This window comes from Cavia porcellus, unplaced genomic scaffold (genome assembly GCF_034190915.1).
Source record: "Cavia porcellus strain 051 isolate PalLab524CR breed Dunkin Hartley unplaced genomic scaffold, mCavPor4.1 scaffold_10, whole genome shotgun sequence".
NCBI classification, from domain to species: domain Eukaryota; kingdom Metazoa; phylum Chordata; class Mammalia; order Rodentia; family Caviidae; genus Cavia; species Cavia porcellus.
The window spans coordinates 29,453,489-29,473,447 of record NW_026947493.1 but is presented as its reverse complement, the minus strand read 5'-3'; the positions used below and the strand labels follow the sequence as shown (position 1 = coordinate 29,473,447).

Here is a 19,959-nt window from a genome sequence, read left to right as displayed (position 1 = left end):
GGCTGATAGAAAGCCTCATGGTAAAGACCAGGCTTGGGAGATTTCTGCTGGGAAGAAGGACTGCACTGGTTGTTGGACTCCCCATGATATGTGTTATGAGTTGGTAGAAAGTTTGTCTGCATTTTGCTCATGCCCAGAGACTTTGCCTGAGACTGAGACAAAGGGCAATGGACTGATTAATCTTGAAAAAGAAATTAAACAGCAATCAAACACTGAGGCTGTGGCACGACTATTGTTGGGTGTTTTTAGCCAGCTTTATGTTGCAAATCAAGAGCAAAGAGCCCAGCAGGATAATCTGCAATACTGTGAGTTTGGCCAGAAGGAAAATGCCAGGAAGGCTGTGGATTGTAAAGACAGAATTTGGTACCAAGAGTGTGGCCCCCACCCTTTGCAGCCTCACTGCAAAGGTAAAAGAATTTGCTCAGAGGAGAAAGCTACAGAGCACCAGGTTCCAGAATGGCGACAGAGGCCACATGAGGTTCCAGAATGGTGGCAACATAGAGAAGCTTTTCCTCACAATCAGGTAAACAGAGTCCTGCGATCCAGGCAACTGACCCCTACAGCCAAGAGAGAGAAAAGCCTGGCTACTGCTCCAGCTTGCAGCAAAAATTGGCGGCATCCACAAGGTGCTGATTTTAGGTGCAAGGAAAATGCACAAATCTGAGGATCAGACGGCTTCCATCTCGACTGCAAAGGGCCTGGATGGCCAAGCAGTGTGCCCCTGAGAGGGCAATTTGTAAGGATGTAAAGCTGAAGCCAAAGTTGCAGTGGAGACCCCAGAAGTTTGGAAAAGCCAGGAATATGGATGATCCAAGGGAAGCTGCAAAAAGCGAGCAGAGAAGATTTAAGAGAAAAGCTGTGGGAGTTGAAATCACCAGAAGTGCCTTGGTGGTAGAACCACCCAAGCCTTTTGGAGCTTGCAACCAGTTTGTTTCAGATGCTGAGCATGGAACTCTGGGACTTAATGTTTGCCCTGCTGGATGTTGGACTTGCTTTGTTTCCAATGCTTTACATTCCCTGGCTTGTAACTTTTGGAATGGTAATATTTATCTTGTGCCTTTGCATTTCACAAATGTTTAACCTTGTTTCATTTGTACAGGGGGTTACAGTTAAGAGTTTGCCATAGATCTTGGAGGAGACTTGAGACTTGGACTGTTCAGCAATGCTGAAACTATTAGGGCTTTCACAACTCTTGGAGGTGGACTAAATGTCTTTTATATAAAGAATGTACATGAGTCCTGGGGGCCAGGGGTGGAATGTCATGGTTTATGTCTGTGTCCCCCAGGCCTCATGAGTTTGCATTGTGCATTTGTGATACTTCATTGTCTAGTGCTTGGATTGATGGTGTCAGTGCTACACCCACTTAGGGGTGGGGCCAGGATGTGATGTAATGGCAGGAAGAAGGCCTGTCTTGCTCTTTGCTGGTTCCTGCTTACTGTTTGCAGCCGCCATGAACTGCTGCCCAGCCATGCCCATCTGCCTTAGACCCAACTGAGTGTGGACTGAAACCTCCAAAAAGTGTAAGAAATAAATCTTTCCTTTCCCAACTTGGGCTTCAGGTATTTTGTCTCAGCGACAAGTAAAAAGTAACTAAGACAGGTTCCTTCCAAAATTCATGCTGAAACTTAATCTCCAATGCAATGGCATTAAGAGGTACATTTATTGAGAGGTGATTAGGTCATGAGAATACAGCCCCTTACACTTAGATAAGAGGTCAAGGTTTTCTTAACCATTCTACCATGTAAGGACTCAGCATTTGCCCTCTTCAAAGAATGTAGCCATAAGGTGCAATTCTTGGAAGCAGAGAGCAATCTCACAAGATGGGAATCCTACAACACCTTGATGTTCATCATCTCAGCCTCCAGAACCTTAAGAAACAAAATTCCATCACTTATAAGTTAGTCTCTAGTATTTTGTCACAGTAGCATAAACAGACTAACACTATAGGTAACTAAGGAGTTCCCAAATCAGTTCCTGAGTATTGTTTTTCTTTTCTTTTTTGTTTTTCTTTCCCTCCAGTTTGAAGGTATTCCACCACCAATCTATAGCCAGAGCTCCCCTGGGGCCTTTTTCATTTTGAGATAGAGTCTAAATTATGGTGGCCTCAAACTGGTGATCCTTCTGCTATAGCCTCTTCAGTGTCTGGGATTACAGACAGGAGACACCACAACCAGATACAGTAGGCTTTTAACATCCCTTGGAACTGCATAGAGTAGTAACTAAGATCTCTTCTCATCTCCTGCATTGGTTTGCTTTCCCATGAGTGAGGTAAAATTCCTGACACCTGCAAAGAGAAACATTTGTTTTAATTCACAATTCCAGAGATTTCAGTGCACAGTTAGCTGGCTGCAAGCCAGAAACATCATGATGAAAGGATATGGAAGAGGCCAGGGACTGGGTAATAGTCTTCAGGGTCATGGTCCCATGATCTACATCCTCTAGCTAGGCACCACCTGCTAACAGCCCATGCACCAATGAGATGAGTGTCCTCACAATCCAATCACCTCTCCAGGAATCTCTTAATCTAGTCACAATGAAAATCAAAATTAACTGGCACATTTTCCTTCAGTAAATTATAATTGAAGAGCACTAGTATCTCAGAGTGCTCAACATAATTAAATTGTGATAAATGTTTAGATAACTGATGAATGCATTGAATCAAAAGGCTAACCTTAGGGGAAACAAAAGGGTTGACCTGGGTTTAGGTTTCTCTAGCTCAGCAGTGGCAAACCTATGGCATGCATGTCATTTTTCCTTTATGATAAAAGATGTTAATCTATGAGTTGTTTTTTCTAAAGCGAAACCTCAGTATTTGGGCTTAATTGCAGTGTTAGCACTTTGCAATGTGAGTAGTTTTCAACCTGAAGTTTGGGCACTTGTCTCTATGAGGTTCACCGTCATGGCTAGAAGTTGTATACCTGGCGAAGAACTAAAACACCTAAAGAGCTATTTTCATGTTTTGAGTCATGAAAGCCTATAGTGATATGCAATTGGTATGCTTGGGTTTACCAAATTATCTGTCTCACAGAAGAGTAATTCCTGCCCTACTGATGGTAGCCAAGTTCCACAATCATGGTATTTGAAAGACAGCATAAAGATTTACTTGTTTTGTCACATGTGGATGTTACTTTTCCATCAAGGAGCTTACTGTGCGAACCATATAAAGAAATCAACACCTGGGGAAACACACATTTCTAGAAGATGACAACACTTCTTCTTTTTAGTAACACTTTTTTTCTACATGATGATCATTTAAATAATTTCTAGAGAGTTATTTATTATTGACATAATAATTGTACATATTTACAGGATATATTGTGCTAATGTGATACAAGAATGTAAAATGTTATGATGAAATCAAGGCAATTAGTATTTCCATCTCCTTAAACATTTATTATTTGTGTGGTGAGCCTTCAAATTCCTCTCGTCTACTTCTTTATAATATATAAATCCTTATAAAAACAGTCACTATACCATGCTGTAGAAGACTAAGCTTGTTCCCCTATGGAATTGTACTTTGCTACCCATTGTCTAACCTCCCTCTATCTTCTCTCCCTTATTTGCACATTTTCTCATGGATCTTTCAGTACAATGACTTAATCAGGCAATATATCCTGACATTATTCTAAATTTGGAAAACTAGCTTTAAAGATCTGTACTTTATAAAATTTTCTTCTTTCAGTTCACTTAAAAATCTGTAATACTACCTCCAGGTTGACTGGAAACTAAATTTCATAGGTTAATCCAGATAAATGTCTTGTTTAGATTTCCAGATATGGTCTAACTAGCTACCTTGTCAATGACTCAGCAGCACGTACAAATAGACAAGGACTGGCATGATGCCAAAGAAGCTTACACATCAGGGCACTCTTACACGGGACCTGGGAGTGCTGAGCACACTGAGGAGTCATTGTTCTCAGTACAATGAGAAGCCTGTAGCATTTCTGGTAAAGGGATCTTCAAAGATAAGAATCCAAGTCACTTAACTGAATCACTGAAATAAACATTTACCTTTATATCAAATTGTACATTCATAACTGTTGGGCGCAGGCGCTCAACATACCATACCCCACCCGGGACTAAGGACCACGCCAGCTTCCACAATGCGCTACGTCCCTCTTTAAATTAGCCAACCCGTGCGCACTTCGTGCTCACTCCGTACTCTGTGGCAACTCCTGATTGGCCACAGCTGGATATGGTAGCCGGAGCCTGCATCCCATTCCCGCCCTGCTTCCTCGTGGCAGCCTGTGATTGGTCACGGCCAAATATATAAACCAGAGCCCGCGTAAATAAAGCAGCAGTTAACTGTCGTCCACAAAAGCGTCTCCTGTCTCCTGTTTCATTGGAGCTGCGCCGGTCACATAACATTTTATTCTTTTTCTTAAAGGCTCCCAAATTGTATGACCTTTTGACCCTATAATCTGACGCTGTCTTGATACAAGAGTACTTGTACAGAAATTTTTTTTTGGTTTCTACTCTTTACTGATTAAATTTTCAATACATAAGGATACTCCTGGTATTTAAAAATAAATGAGGGTGGTAAAAGTTGATTACAAGTATGTATATTTAACAATACCAAAATATAAAATAAAAATATAAAATGAAATAAAACCTGTACAACTTTTGGCCACTTTGGCTTTCTCCCCACTGATTTAAACTTTCAGATGAGTAGGATATCTGGATTCTAAGAAGTATCTATCACCACCATTCCCCACAATAGCAGATCTAAGTGGATTTTTCTTGTTTAGACTAGTAAACATAAAAATACATATATTGTGTACGTATATATTTTTCACATGGCTGATGAGTTTGCATTTAACAAAATAACCCCCAAATTTTTTTCCAAAAATTATTAGGAAACAGATCAGCAGCTCCACTGGACTCTGAAGCAATGTAATTAGGTAGTCTAACACCATATTTTGTCAAAAAATTCTGACAACCTAATAACCAGATTGTCATCAGATAGACATTAAAAAATGATACCATGTTTGTTCCAACATTTAAAATACTGCCACTTTCTGAGGGATTTTGCTCCGTTAAAAAAATTTTTTTAAATGGTTCAGGCACATGCCTCAGTGGTCTAGATAGTATCAAAGTGAGTACATTCCATCTAAGGAAATTATGCTTTCACTGAAAATTTAAGAAAGAATTCTTAGAACTATCTGCTTTATTTTAGTCATTAAATCCCTAAATGTTCAGAGAGTAAATATGAAAGGGAATGCTAATGACAACATAATGTATACATATCAAGCATTCACATTGTACCCTCGGCACGGCATTCAGCATTTGTGTTACAGTGGACTCCCAACAACCACCACTGAAAGCTGCTACTAATATCTCCAGAGGAAGGAAGGAAGATCTATTCAGCAGAGGAACTCACTTGCAAACCCAACAGACTCATGTCCTCATGTCCTCAGTGAGGGCAATGTGGCACTAAGAAGATGGAATTTAATTTGGTTTTGAAGGAGTAGTGTGGTGGGGGTGTTCTTTTCAATAAAATTATTACATTTTGCCCTTTAGAAGACAGTAATCTAGTATGTAGTTTGACCTGTACAACAAATTCTATGTATACTGTAACACTAAAAGAAAAAATGTTCCAGGTATACATTATTCACATAGTTAAGCAATTAAATATAAAAAGAAATTTTAAGATATAGCCTTAGGTTCAAAAATACTCTAGCTTAAATTTAATTAATCAATTATAAGAAAGTATCCACTAACTTGTACAAGAATAAACCTCAGGGTACACTTTTCTAAGATGAACTCTGAAACAGTAATATTCAGAATGTTATAGTTTTCTCTCGAGATATAAATGAGTTATCCAGTGCAAATCACAATCTGTTCAAGCAAATTGTGTGGCTGAACTAATAAATAGTAATTAAATGACACAAAAATTTGGGGAAATGTTTTCCCAAAACACATGAAAATACTTCATATTACTAAAATTCCAAGTCACCAAATCCATCCTTACATTTACAAGGCATTTTAAGTTTTCCACAGTATCTTCCCAATATATAATTTTATTTGACATCACAAGTTTATATTATTTCTTAAATACAAAAAAATTTTTTATGTGTCACAGTTATTAATGTTGAGCAAAAAAAAAATCACATATAGAGAATCCCTACTGGGTGGTGCTTTTTACTATGTAAAATTCAAAAATACATCCTCTGGGCTCAGACCAAGGTCTTAATAACACTGCCAAACACACCAAGGAGGTAGGAATTCTTGGTAAATAAAGGGCTTGCTAACTCCCTCTGTAAATGGTGAAGAAAACTGAAATCAGTCAGCATACCAAATATACTTGCTTCTGTAAAACCAAAATGAAAAAATGAGCTGTGAGGACCTGGCACTATGGTTTCCTGTCACCAGGGTGGGTGTAAAACAACAGCTAGTGATGCTAGGGCCATAACAGTACTTCACTGTCACAATTCACCACGGGAACACAGAAAGAAGTGAAAGACCAGTATAAGCTCTTCAATTTGTCACATCATTACCCTATAATAGGTCAACTTAGGTAACAAAATTGCCTTTGTTTGTTTGCCATACTTATTGTACTCCAGTTTCTTCCCAGTAGTAAAATGACATGATAAACCACTATTGTTTATAAATCACTTAATATTTTTAATTAATTTAAAATTTTTATTAATTAGGTATTAATATTTATACTATCTTTCATATTGAAAGACATATACTACATGGCCAAATGATATGGTACAAACACATAAACCTTATAAGTTATTTGTATGTCTCAGTTTTTATAAGCCTTTTCTTGCCAGTTTGAGAGATTTGGGAGATACATTAGAGCAAACTGTGTAAAGTTTAGTTTTTAAACAATAGTTAATATTTTTAATGTTTCTAAAACACTAAAAGGTAAAGGATATTCATGTACCAAAAAATTCAAAACCATGGCAAAAAAAAAAATCTGTGATTTGGAGTCAAGATAGTGGTGGAGGATAGCATGAGAATGATAGGTACTATAAATCTACTCTAAAACTGGTTTCTTGGAATCTAGTATTACCCTGATTCCAAAACCAAACAAGAATTCTTAGAGCTAAAAAAGAAAACTAAAGGCTGACCCTTTAATGAACACAGACACAAAAATCCTCAACATGGTATGGACAAACAGAATGTAACAAATCATTAAAAAGATCATACATCTTGATCAAATAGTCTTTATCCCAGTGAAGCAAGGATGGTTCAATATATATAAATAAATAAATGTAATACAGAAGTACCTTGGTTACTTTTCTCTCACTGCTGAAACCAAATACCTGACACCCAAAAGTAAGGAAGATAAGGTTTATTTAGCTCACAGTTTATAGAGGTTTCAGTCCATAATCAGCTGGCTCCAAGACAGGGAGACACAGCATAGGGGCAACAGTTCAAGGCAGCAGAAGGCTGCAAAAACAACAAGCGCAAAAGAGGCAAGAGGAAGCCTCTTTTCCTCGCTTATATTGTAAGCAGGCTACCAACTCCCAGGGTAGGTGTAAAACTCACAGCATCTCTATTCCCTTCTCTTGCAGAAGATGAGGATGTTTAAAAAGTGAGGACGCTGGTTCCTTGCTGAGTTACTTCATTAAACTTCTAAACTCAAGTTGACACAATGTACCAATCAGTACAGTAAGAGAGGACAAAAATTGCATGATCATCTCAGAAGACACAAAAAAGCTTTTGACAAAATCCAATATCCATTCATGATAAAAAAAATTGAAGAAATAGGTACAGAATGACTTTATATCATGCTAATAAAAGTCATTTATGACAAAACTACCACCAACATCATATTAAATGGGAGAAAGGCTTAAAGTATTTCCTCTAAAATTAGGAACAAGACAAGGATGCCCACTATCACCACTCCTATTCAATACAGTATTCAAAACATTAGACAGAGCAATCAGGCAACAGAAAGGAGTATATACAAGAAAATATACAAAGAAAGAAATCAAATTATTACTCACAAAGTACATCATCCTCTATATAAAAGGCCCAAAAAATTGTATCGGAAAAGCCCTACAATTAATAACCAAATTTAGTAATGTAGCAGGATACAAAGTCAATGCACAAAACTCAATAGTATTCTCATACTCCAATAATGAACTCACCGAGAGAAATTACGAAACCAATTCCATGTAGAATACCTTTATGACAAAACAGCACTGTGAAAGGAGATTAAAGAGTACATCAGAAAATGGAAAAATAACCCCTATTCCTCAATACGCAGAATTGTCAAAATGGCCACAGTTCCAAAACTGATACACATAGAAATTTAATGCAGCCCAAATCAAAATACCAACAGCATTCCTCACAAAACTAGAGAAAACAATCTGAAAGTTCATATCGAACCATACAAGACCCAGAACAGCAACAAGAGCAAAGCAGCAGCCATCATGATCTGAACTCAAATTATATTTTACAGATATGATGATTAAAAAAAAAAAGAAAAAAAACCCAGCATCATACTGGCAGAAAAACAGACACATGTATAAAAGGAATAGAATCCAGGATACAGAAATAACTTCAGGCACATTCAGCCATCTAATCTTTGATAGAAGGTCTAAAAACTTAGGCAGGAGACAGTTTAACAAATGGTGCTGGGAAAACTAGCTGGATCTACGTGCAGAACATTTAGTCTAGACTTATATCTCTCACCATATACTAAACTAGCATCAAACTAGATCACACAATTTTAAATATTACATAGATATAAAACCAAAAATATATATATGGGAAATCCAATATATAAATAAATGAAAAAATAAAATATAAATATAAATAAAATTAAATATAAGTAAATTAAAGGGCAAAGTAAAAGATAAAATTAGGAAGCAGGGAAATAGATATTTTACAAAAGGCAAAGGGAGCAAGAGATGAAGAGAGCAGGGGGAGGGGTAGAAAAGAGGATTAATAATGAATTCAGATATGTTTTGCACATGTACCAACTCTCCATGATGAATGTAATCATTATATACTGATGACACACACTAATAAAAATAAAAACTTTATAAATAGTATCAATTGCTAGCTCAAAGAAAGCAAATAAATAAAGTTGATTCTTTGGGCATAATAACTTTGTGAAAATTTATCATGATGAACATTTTGGACCTGTAAGTATAAAATCCTGTAACAACATTATACTTATTTTAAAAAGTTGACACACACACACACATAAAAATCATTCCTTCATTTTTTTGCTAGCTAAATAGACTACTTAGCATATATATATGTATATATATAGAGAAGGTGGATAAACTGCAAACAGTTTGTACAGACAACTATGAAACATAGTTTGTACAGACAACTATGACAACTTTTCAAATATGAAAGTCATATTAGAAGCTCTTAATATTCCTTTCCCTCAAAATATCCAACAATTTATATAGCAACTCACTATATTAATTCCTACAATGAAACCGGGGTTTATACTCAATAATAATTGTGCTGTACAAATTCCACAAAATTGTTGGTAGGACATAGATCTCGTAGGGCTCAGTGAGTGATTTAGAGCAACAGAGTAAACTTTTATAATAACAGCTCACTAATAATTCCACTGAAGATGTAGACACTTGTTTTAAAAAAACCAATATTCACAAGGTTTATTCTGCTTTATAAAAAGTCAAAACAATAACATATTAAATAGATTTACATTTGTTTCTTCTTAACAATCAATATGTTAAGTAGAAGATTAAACCTAGCTTTGCTTTTCATGAATGGGAAATACAAAGTCAGTGGAAGTCCTACTTCATTTTTTAGTCTCTAGTCACTTTCCAGTGTTTTGGGAGTACCATCTGAACTCTACTTTGTACATCTTGCAAGACAAAATACGAAAGTTATAGTTGTGTGTATGTTATGATTTACATCTTAAACTACCTCCCTACTACCATGGACCATTTCTTGAAGCCTTAATAGCCCGCTGATGACACCATCAGTAGATGTTGGGCCATTCAGAAGGTAAGGCCCAGTGGAAAGTATTTAGATTAATAGAAAGTCACTGTTAATTCTTTATTATCCTATTTTGAAGTCCTATTTACTGTCTCCATTGTTTGGTTTGGTTTGGTTTTATTCGTTTGTTTTATTTGATTTTCTTATATCTGAGGGCATGGGCAGCAATTTCAAAGAAAACAAGATGTATTATGGTAGCCATTTTTTTATTTCCTATTATCTTGTAAGAAAAGAGCATGTCCTTAAAGAGGATTCTGGAACTCTTGCCTCTTCTTGCTTTCTTTGCTTCCAAGCTATCATGAAGTGTGCAGCCTCCTCCACATTTCCCCCACTATGATGTGTGGCCTTGTCATAAGCCCAAAGGCAACAAGGCCAAGTAATCATGGGCTGAAACCTCTAAAAACATGAGCCAAAGAAAATATTTTCTCCTTTTATTCTGATTTTCTCAGATATTTTGTAACCAACAATAGAAATCTGATTTATCCACTGTATAAAACTCAGACTATTTCAAGAATGAATTTGGTCCAAAATAATATATCAATTGACTTGATTATCCAGTTTCTATTTATTAGACCCCAGGAACTCTTGGGCAGAGACCTTTTCAGTGATGTTAATAGCTGTGGAGTAGCACTAAGCAGTAGAAAGTGTTAGTGAATGATTTGCTCCTTGATGGGCAGAGAGGGACAGTTAATGAAAGTTAGCATTTTAGGCCAGTTCCTTTAAGTTGTCAATTTAATACTTTTACAAGATAGATGCATTTCAAGAGAGTTTATCCCCACCCTTATTTTACTGAAAAAACAAAACAAAGAATGCACAGGTTTGTTTTTCTCTCATATAAAAAGTAAGAGAAGTAAATATTCTTAAATTAAAATGTTAGTTTTAGTTTGACAAATCATCTCCTAGTGATACAGTAGCCTAAATCATCTGAGAGAAATTAGTTGTTCTTAGTAGCAAAATGAATTTGACCCTCCAAAACTAGATAAAAAACCAACAAGCAAATAAATATGTACTGTTAACATGTCAACATCTATCTCTATAAGGATGAAATATTACTCTTGTAACAATAATTTTGCTGGGAAAAGATCTGACAATAGACCTTAAGAAATACATGTTCTTTTTCATACTTGCAGGAAGCATCCCGCCAAATATATTGTAGAACTGGGAGAAAAATTCATCTAGAATCACACGACTAAAGTCGAATGTCCAGGATATCACCTGGCCTGCTATGTGTGGATCACCAGCAAGTCTCATTTATTTCTACCAGGCTGTTCTGATAGTCCCTGGGTTCTCTGAAAGTTCTTGGTCTGCCTGAAGACACACCCACTCAAAGATAAAAAAAAATAAATAAAACTCTACCAAGTAGTCCAAGCACTCTCACGCTAGTGAGCCCCAGAATCCTACCACATCAGGCCCATCTAAGATTGCAGTTGCTTGTTCCCTTTCCTACACTACTAAGTATCTTTCAGAGAAAAACCACACTTTATTTTTGACAATTTTCTTGTCCCTTAAACTATTCAGGAACAGATTTAGGCACTACTTTTGTTGCATAAAAATATTTATTACTATTATATTTCTTCTATTAATTATAAGGTTAGTTGATTGTTGCTATTTCTTATGTCTGCTATAGTTACCATGTCTACAACTACATACTCTAACTAACATTAGGTCATATTCATATGAGTATTTAGTTAAAAAGGGCTTTATGGTTACCTGTCTCATAGTCACACAAAATCGGATCCTATGAAGAAAGAACTGCTTTCCCTAAAGTATAAATCTTAAGAGAAAAAGCTGATATAACAAAAGTCATGTGTAACTAGGTAACAATTATGACAGCAAAGTAGGTGGCCATCTATGAATAAGATTTTTGGGGTGTTCTCCCAATCCTCATCAATTAAATACCCTACTTCTAAGACAAGCAGTATTTCCCAGTTAAAGACAAAGAATGACATGCATATATGCCCAGATAAAATAATATAATTGAACAAAACTTCAGATAGCTCGTTTTATGATTTTTATACCTGTGAACCAAAGTTCTATCATTAATATAATATTTTTTATTAAATCAACTCAACTTTAACAATCTAAATTAACTGTTTGAAGGAAAAAACTTTTATATTGCTACTGTAATCATCCAATGTCGCTTGTGTAAACATTGTAACACACTTGCCATAAAAGGGAAATCTGAAAAACTAATGTGACTAACTAAAAATATGTTCTTTTATCTCATCTCATGTGCCACATAGAATACTGTAATAAATTTTTGGTATTAAGTTCATACTAGAAAATAAACAAGTAATGTACATATGCACTGAAACATTTTACTCCTTAATACCTGTATGTATGTAAGTATGTGTATTTCCTGTCCCCTAACAAGACTAAAGGGTGAAGGACCACCAAAAGAGGTGACATGACCAGGAAACTGAGAAACTGAAGGAGCATGTCAAGTCTGAGTGCTGGGGGCAAAATCAGGGGTGGGTAGACTTAATGCCACAAGCAGTGAGAAGTAAAGATACAGGCTATGCACCACTTCACAATTATTTACATCTAGGCCTGTCCCTAAATACGTGTCATAGATGAAGCCACTGTTTGGCTTGAAGGTCCTTCAACTACTTCTCTGTACCAACGCTTTTAGACATACATGTCTGAGCTCTAAAATTAGCCATCACAAAAAAAAATGGCATTCTGTTAATAGGTCTCTTCATTGTAGCTGACAGTGCAGAACAAATGTCAGTTCTTGTGCTGAGATCAGATTTCTGATGCTAACTGAGGTCCCCAATGGGAGATGACACACTATCTAGAGATTACTGTGGCTATCATGAACTCATGATACAAGCCCCAATTTCTTTTGCTGCTCACCACACACACCACAAAGTACCATATGTTCCAGCTTCTTCTGGTCATCCTTCTCACCAACTAGATTCTCAGTTCTCCAGTCAACTCTGTTGTTCTAACACCTTAGCTCTCAACAAAACAGGTGTGCATTTTACAGACAAAACTGAGAGAGTGAACCTGAAGGAACTGACTATGCATGACTGAATGAATGTATAATAACGTATCAGCTTTATAGAAAAGGGGGCCTGAGTGCCTACACATCCTCAGTTTATCCCAATCACATCCAAAGTTATCAAGAAACACCATATGAATTCACTTGTATTCTTGACCTTTATCAAATAAATGACAAAATCTCCCTTTTTCCTGTCTGAACAGACACTGGCTGCACTCTCACTTAGAGTGTCTCCTTTTTACAAGCTATGCTGTCTTGACTAACTCATGTAAGCTCTCAGAATATCCATTCTTTATATGTTAAACAGTGAAGAGTGGCATCTGCTCCATGAACTATGATAAAGATCAAATAAAAAAAGCTCAGTCAAGTGCATATCAGGAGTCTAAAACCCTGGCTACACTTTTGGAACTGGATCTCAATACCATGATAAATATCAAAGGAATAATGATCTATATTGTTACAATGCAACACCTATGCACTTTCATTCTGCTGTCCAGTATCTTTCCTGCTTTCCAGCGTCACCCAGTGGCATTAACAAGCACCATGAGCATCATGTGCAGGTATATTCATAAACACACCTCAACAAATGATGATGACCACAATTTACTGCCATTCAGAAGACCCCTGCATTTTTCTCTCCTTTCTCACTCTGAATCTCCTGTATTTGTAATACCCATGGAGATGCTCTCACTTCTAAATCAGAAGGATGAGCACCTATAGCCACAGGAGGGGAAATTTGAGACTTGATGCCTGTAATATTTTTCAAATAGAAAATACTCTCCCAATGCCTCTACCCAGGAGATGGTAAACTACTCTGACATCTCAGCTGTTGCCCCTCCAAGCAGATTCACAGCCTCTCAGCTAACACCCCTTCTGGGCAGGCATCTATGTGTGTTTATAGTTATTCATCATGACTGGCTATACACAGACAGTGCCTTTGGTGTTATACCAAATGGCCCCACAGATCCCTACTCTAAGACAGCTGGAAGACACAGACATACATTAAATAAGACATAGGCAGGAAAACTGCACAGCCTTTTGTAAGATGAAGAGATGGATGCTAGAGAGTTCTCCAGAGCTTCAGTATGCGATAGCTTACCACAAGAGGAGCAAGATTCAAAATCTAAGATGCTTCAGGCTCAGAAAGTTTCACAGAATAGCTTCTGGGGGATATCTGCAATATTCTAGCAAGGAGAAATACTACTTTTGTAGGAGAATCACCTTAAACCAGAAGGATCAGCATGCATTCTACATGTAAGGGCAAGTTCCTGACCTTCTGAGCTAATATACTCCTACTGTGACTCCACATACCTCTCAGTGAAAGAATCTGTCCAGAAAACTCAAAAGGAAAAAACACCTTTCTCCATTTGCAGTCATCAAAATGTAGAGTCATGGGTGGAGGGAATAGATTTGGCCTCAAGAGGTGGTATCTAGTCTCAGATCTCCTCTAATAAACATACTATGTATAGACAAGAAGACTTATACTTCCTCAAAAGGCATTAGCTATAGTGACATAATTGGGAGTGAATCTAAGAACCCTTGAAAGAGCAGCACATTTCCCCACTGACACAGTTGTACTAAAAATTCATCCCATGGCACTAAGGGAAATAAGAAAGCACAACTAGTGATTTCTAGCATGGCATCCAATCTTCATTTTTGTGATCTTTCCATTCTCAGTTCAAGTATAAATAGACTTGTCTCCCTGAAGTAGGCAAAGGATTAAGTAGGCAGGACATTTTCTGAGTTCTGTGCAGCATATGTTCATAAGCTTTCCTTTTGTAGCATTTATAGATTTATCCTGGGGTAGGGGTAAACTGGAGCAGAGCAATTTGGCAAGCTTACATTTGCTTTATCAGGAAAAGCAAGCACAGACTGCAGGGACCACCCAGACCTGAGCTGCAAAGAAGCTTCTGGGAACCCTGAGGGAGCTGCTGATTACTTTCCTTCAGGAATGCTCAAGCTGAGCCCTCCTTCTTGTAAAACAGAAAATGAGCTTCATTCAAATTACCCTTAGGAAAGTGGTGGCCAAGCAGAAAGGTGATCATATATACTTAATTTCTGACCAATTTCTATAATCACCCTGCTTTTCTGGAAACCAGTCAGGCAATATCTATACTGGTCCACAGACCTGCGCTCCAATCCTTCTAAGCCTAAGGATCACTGATAGTAGCACAGGTGCCTTTCCAATTTGTGTACTCACTTCTATAGGTGATATCTACACAACTGCACATAGTATAGTACATAACGATGGTGTATTAGAATTTTTAACATTCAGAATATCATGTTAACTGGAAAAGGCAGTTGGTACCATTCTCCTTTTTTAAAAAATCTACATAGAAAACAACTGAGGAAAAAAGCCAAAATATTATAGTACAGTTATGGTAAACCATTTAGAGTTTTCAATAACAAAAAGCTTGCTGCAGCACAAATGCCATAGGTATACCACTACTGTTGATCATCTCTAAGCATTAGGACTAGGAGAAATTTATATTTTGTCCTCCTTTGCTGATCTTGTTTCCAAATATTCTGAAATGGAAATGTATCACTTTTGTAATAACAATAAAATAATTAAGAGATTTAAAGATATAAAATGACACTTGTAAAAAGGTTTTTTCATATGCAAAACAAAGGAGCATTTCCATTAAAACAAAATAATTGACATACCTCCAAGAAAAAACTATACCACAATTCACATTCAGCTTTGATAATATCACCATCATCACTAAATATAGTACCTATAGAAGGTATCAGTAGTCAACTATGTATGATAATTAAAGTTATTTATGTCACTGGGACTCTATATAAGTATTACTAAGGATAGAGAACTGGAAAACCAGCATTTAACAGGGTTGTTAATCCATCTGTCTGCCCTATATTCCACCTTTCTAGAAAATATCAAGCCTGCCATATAGAACTAATAAGCTTTTGGCAGGCAGCCAGCCAAGTAGTACCTATGCCTAGGCCACAGCTGATTTCAGCAAAGGTGAGCACAGACTTTACATTAGTCCATTCTGATTCCTCCCTCTAGGAAAAGGGAATTGCAGTGTAGGTGTTCACTTAGCTCCATGAGGCCCTTGAATAGAGCACAGGGAGCTACAGTGGTATTCAAGTTAGAATGTGTATGGTGAGAGAAACAGATAAGCCAGTATGGAAAGAGAAAGGATGAGACAATTGCTCTTTAGAATAAAAACAGTGATAGCCAGAGTGTAGCACATATGTTTATTTACCCGTGTTAGTTTTTAAGGACTAACCACTTCCTACCCCAAAGCTTCAACAGACTTGATATCCAATGTACCTTCAGATCAGTAAACTATAGCCAGGCATAGAGGTGTACATCTATAAAACTGGTACTTTAGGAGTCTGAAACAGGAGAATCAAAAGTTTGAGAACTGCCTGGGCAACTCAGTTAAACCCTGTTAATTAATCAATTACTCAGTCAAGAGTGCTAGGGATATAGTCAATGCAAAGACCCTGAGTTCAACCCCAGTTCCACTGGGGTTAAAAAAATTGGTAAGCTGTGCCATGGCCTTAGAGCAAGTTACATCCTTTTACTGTTCTTTTGCTTTATTTTGTTTCTTAAATAGAAATCATTCCTAAGATATAGTTGAAAGATACAAAAGTTAGGAACCCTCTTTTTCAGTACAAACTGATTCCTTCCTGATTCTTTTTAGGTCTCAAATTCAAGATTATTAACATAAAAAGCCTTCTGTGAGCACTCCATATAGGCCTGTCCTGTTTCAGCTACCCACATCTCTAAGTGGAGTGTAGCATAAATTTAAATATGCTTTCTTTGTCTGCTAATCCTGATCTGTCTCCCTCTCTGGGTGAAAATCAGTAGCTGTGCCTATGTTCCTCAGACTTCACGTAGCACATTCATGGCACATTACAGGAGGTAAATGGAGTTGAAGGTACCAGTCAACTGAGTACATATTCATTCACTGAATATACACAAAGAAAGTACTAAGTGCTTAAAGATATATAAGATTCAGTCTCTTCTGGTAAGGAACAAATGACTCGAAGAAGGACATTAGATACAAAGATAGGAAACGTCCATGCAGCAGATACTACTGAGGGCCTACAGAGCAGAAATTGCCCTATTTCTCCCTATAGGTAAAACTCTGTGGTGGTAAATTTTATATATCAGGTCGCCTGGGAACACAAGCCTAGATTAAATACTCACTTTGGGTGTGTCTGTGAGAATTTCTGAGTCCATGAGAGTGCACCTGAATTCATGCATGAACTTAATGAAGTAGACTGGCCTCTCACATGCAAGTACACATCTGATTCATAGAGGGCCTGAAAAGAACAAAACAGGAGGAAGGAGGATGTGTTTTTTCCTCCGCTTTGCTGTTTTGTGCTGGGTCCCATCATCTCATCTTCTTTCATTCTCAGACTGGCATTCACACTTGGGCTCTGCTGGTACTCAGGCCTTTAAACTTGGACTAAATCACAACCCCAGCTTTCCTAGGTCTACATCTTGAGGATGATGATGGGACTCCAAGGCCTCCATTACTACATAAGCCAATTCTCATAATAAATAAACAAGTAACCTATCCATTTTGTCTCTCTGGAGAATCCTACCTAACACAAGACCCCATTTTACTGGAGTATTCTTCTTCCACAAAGCCATATACCCAAGGAACATAAGAATATCTCAGACATTTGACTTGGTTGGAAATATCATTTTAAAAATATATTTAAAAAAATTCCCAGACAAAGTATAAATTCTTATTTTTCTTATTTAAAATACAGAAAGGTTTATGTTTGTTCTTATATACATTTCCTTTAGATATCAAAGCAGCTTGGCAGGGCTAACCAGAGGCAGAAAACCATACCCAAACCCAGAACATTCACACCTTCCTCCAGCTGCCAACAGCCTCTTTAACTGTGCTGGTCAAATCTTGTTCCTATGTGTGCCACAACAAGAATATAGTTGAAAAGCACCAAACTATCACTTGTGGCAATCCATTCTATATGCCAGTGTCATGGTTTATGTCTGTGGCCCCCAGGCCTCATGAGTTTGCATTGTGCATTTGTGATGGTTCATTGTATAGTGCTTAGACTGATGGTGTCAGTGCTCCACCCACATAGCGGTAGAGCCAAGATATGATGTAATGGCAGGAAAAAGAGCAGAGGTAGGCATTCACTGCCTGGTAGAACTCTAGAGGGATGACAGAACCTTTGATGGGTTGGTGGCAAGATACTGGGAACATAAACACCAAGGCCTTGAAATCACAATGAAGAGCTCAACCATCTTTAAATAGATACAACAAAGCTTCGCTGCACTACAGGGACATGGGCTTGCAAAGTGACTGGTATGGACTGAAAGTGAAACAGCCTTTTCCGAATGTTCTGTGATATGGCAGACCTGTAGCACTTTAGCATCAATAACACTATGTAAGTAGAAAACCCAAATACCACTGAGATAGAATATCCCAAAATTCAGTGAAAATAAAAAGTAAATATGTATATCCACATTCATGATTAAAATTCATGCATGTAGCTGACTGCAGCACCTTACATCGGTGACCCAAGCTACTGCAGAGGCTGAGGTAGGACTGTGAACTGGAGGCCAACCTGGACAACTTAGCAAGACCCTGATTCAAAAATAAATAAATAAATACTTTTAAATTCATATAAGCAATATTCAAAACATTTTTTCAAAGTAAAACCTTTAAGTCAGAATGCAAACTCAAAGTATTTTCATATGGCTTGACATACCTAAAGTATAGCATTGTCCCAGTTCCTTTCAGTTATTCAGTATATTAATTTCCAAAAATTCTGCTACTTCATAAAAGGAAAAACAACTGTAAAACTAAAAGTTCGAGAGTCCACGAATATTATTATGTTTTTAAAATATTCAAATAAAAGGCCATAACAGATTGTTTTTATTTTAATTATCTCTAATTTTATACCCACTTATGAGAAAATACTTGATTTCCGCCCATGTGCTAAGAAATAATGAAGAACTGAATAAAAAGAAAAGAAGTGCCCTAAATGCATGGCACTTTAAATAGTTGAGGTTCCCAAATAATACAAAAGCATTTTCAAGTCACACATGGGATGTGAAGTGAAAATGTTCTTGGAGGAAATATTCTCTAATAATACTTACCTACTTCAGAGGGTGCTGTGAAGCTCTATTAACACTAAGGAACAGTTGAAGATCTTCAAATAACATCACTATAGAAATGCAAAGTATTATTATTAAAGTTCTGAAATAATTTCACACCTAAGGATGAGAAAACCCCAGGCCAAATTTCACTGCTTTTCTCTTGCCTGATAAACAAGAAATGCCACAAGCTTGGAGGATAAGGGTAGAAATCAAACAGAACAAAGACATCAAAGTTTCTCTTTCACTAAAGCTTTGCAATTCCCTACATGTCATTTTGAAAGGGGTAGGGAATGAGGGAAGATGGAGAAGGTGGTAGGGGTGGGTATCCTTTAAAGCTTAGGGGTAAATATTGTCCTTACTGTTGTACCAGAGAAAACAACAACCAGCTGAGCTGAAAAAAAACAGTTTATCCCACTTCTATGGGGCATATACCCTCCCAAAGCAACTGCCAAAGTTAAAAATGGTCTAATTCATTACCAGAATTATCTACTAGAATAATCTCACCTATGAGGTTAAAGAGAAGCTGCTTTAACAGACATCAGAATTTCTACTCAGCTATGGAGAGCATTGAGCAAAACAGTCATTTGTTACTGCTAATAGTACAAGTGATAATCATCATGTGGTAATTATAGTAATGATAAGATATAAAACAGAAGTCCTCAAACCCTGATGATCAGTGGAATTACCTGCGCAACTTTTTGATACAGTGGCACCTCAATTCACAAACTTAACTCTTTCTCTAATTCTGGTCGCAAATCAAATTGGACGAGAACTGAATCCAATTTCTCCAAAGTCAACATTGAACCTAACCATTTAATTTTATTCAGTTCTCGGGTTCAATTTAGTTTGTGATCAGAACTGTGGGAAGAATTAAGTTAGTAACCAAGGTACCACTGCACAA

The 19,959-nt window shown here is 37.1% G+C and overlaps 1 protein-coding gene across 13 annotated transcripts in view; it reads right to left on the bottom strand.

The window, feature by feature from the left end:
• Nucleotides 1-19,959, bottom strand: part of Fhit (fragile histidine triad diadenosine triphosphatase) — a 1,402,288-nt gene that overhangs the window by 1,326,482 nt on the left and 55,847 nt on the right. Inside the window, exon 1 of one of the 13 annotated variants that reach the window (XM_063257168.1) lies at nucleotides 19,059-19,077. The exons of the other annotated variants lie outside the window; for them this stretch is intronic. The gene's annotated coding sequence lies outside the window, so the exon portion shown is untranslated. Of the gene's footprint in view, nucleotides 1-19,058; nucleotides 19,078-19,959 lie in introns of those variants that run through there. 13 annotated transcript variants of the gene reach the window in all.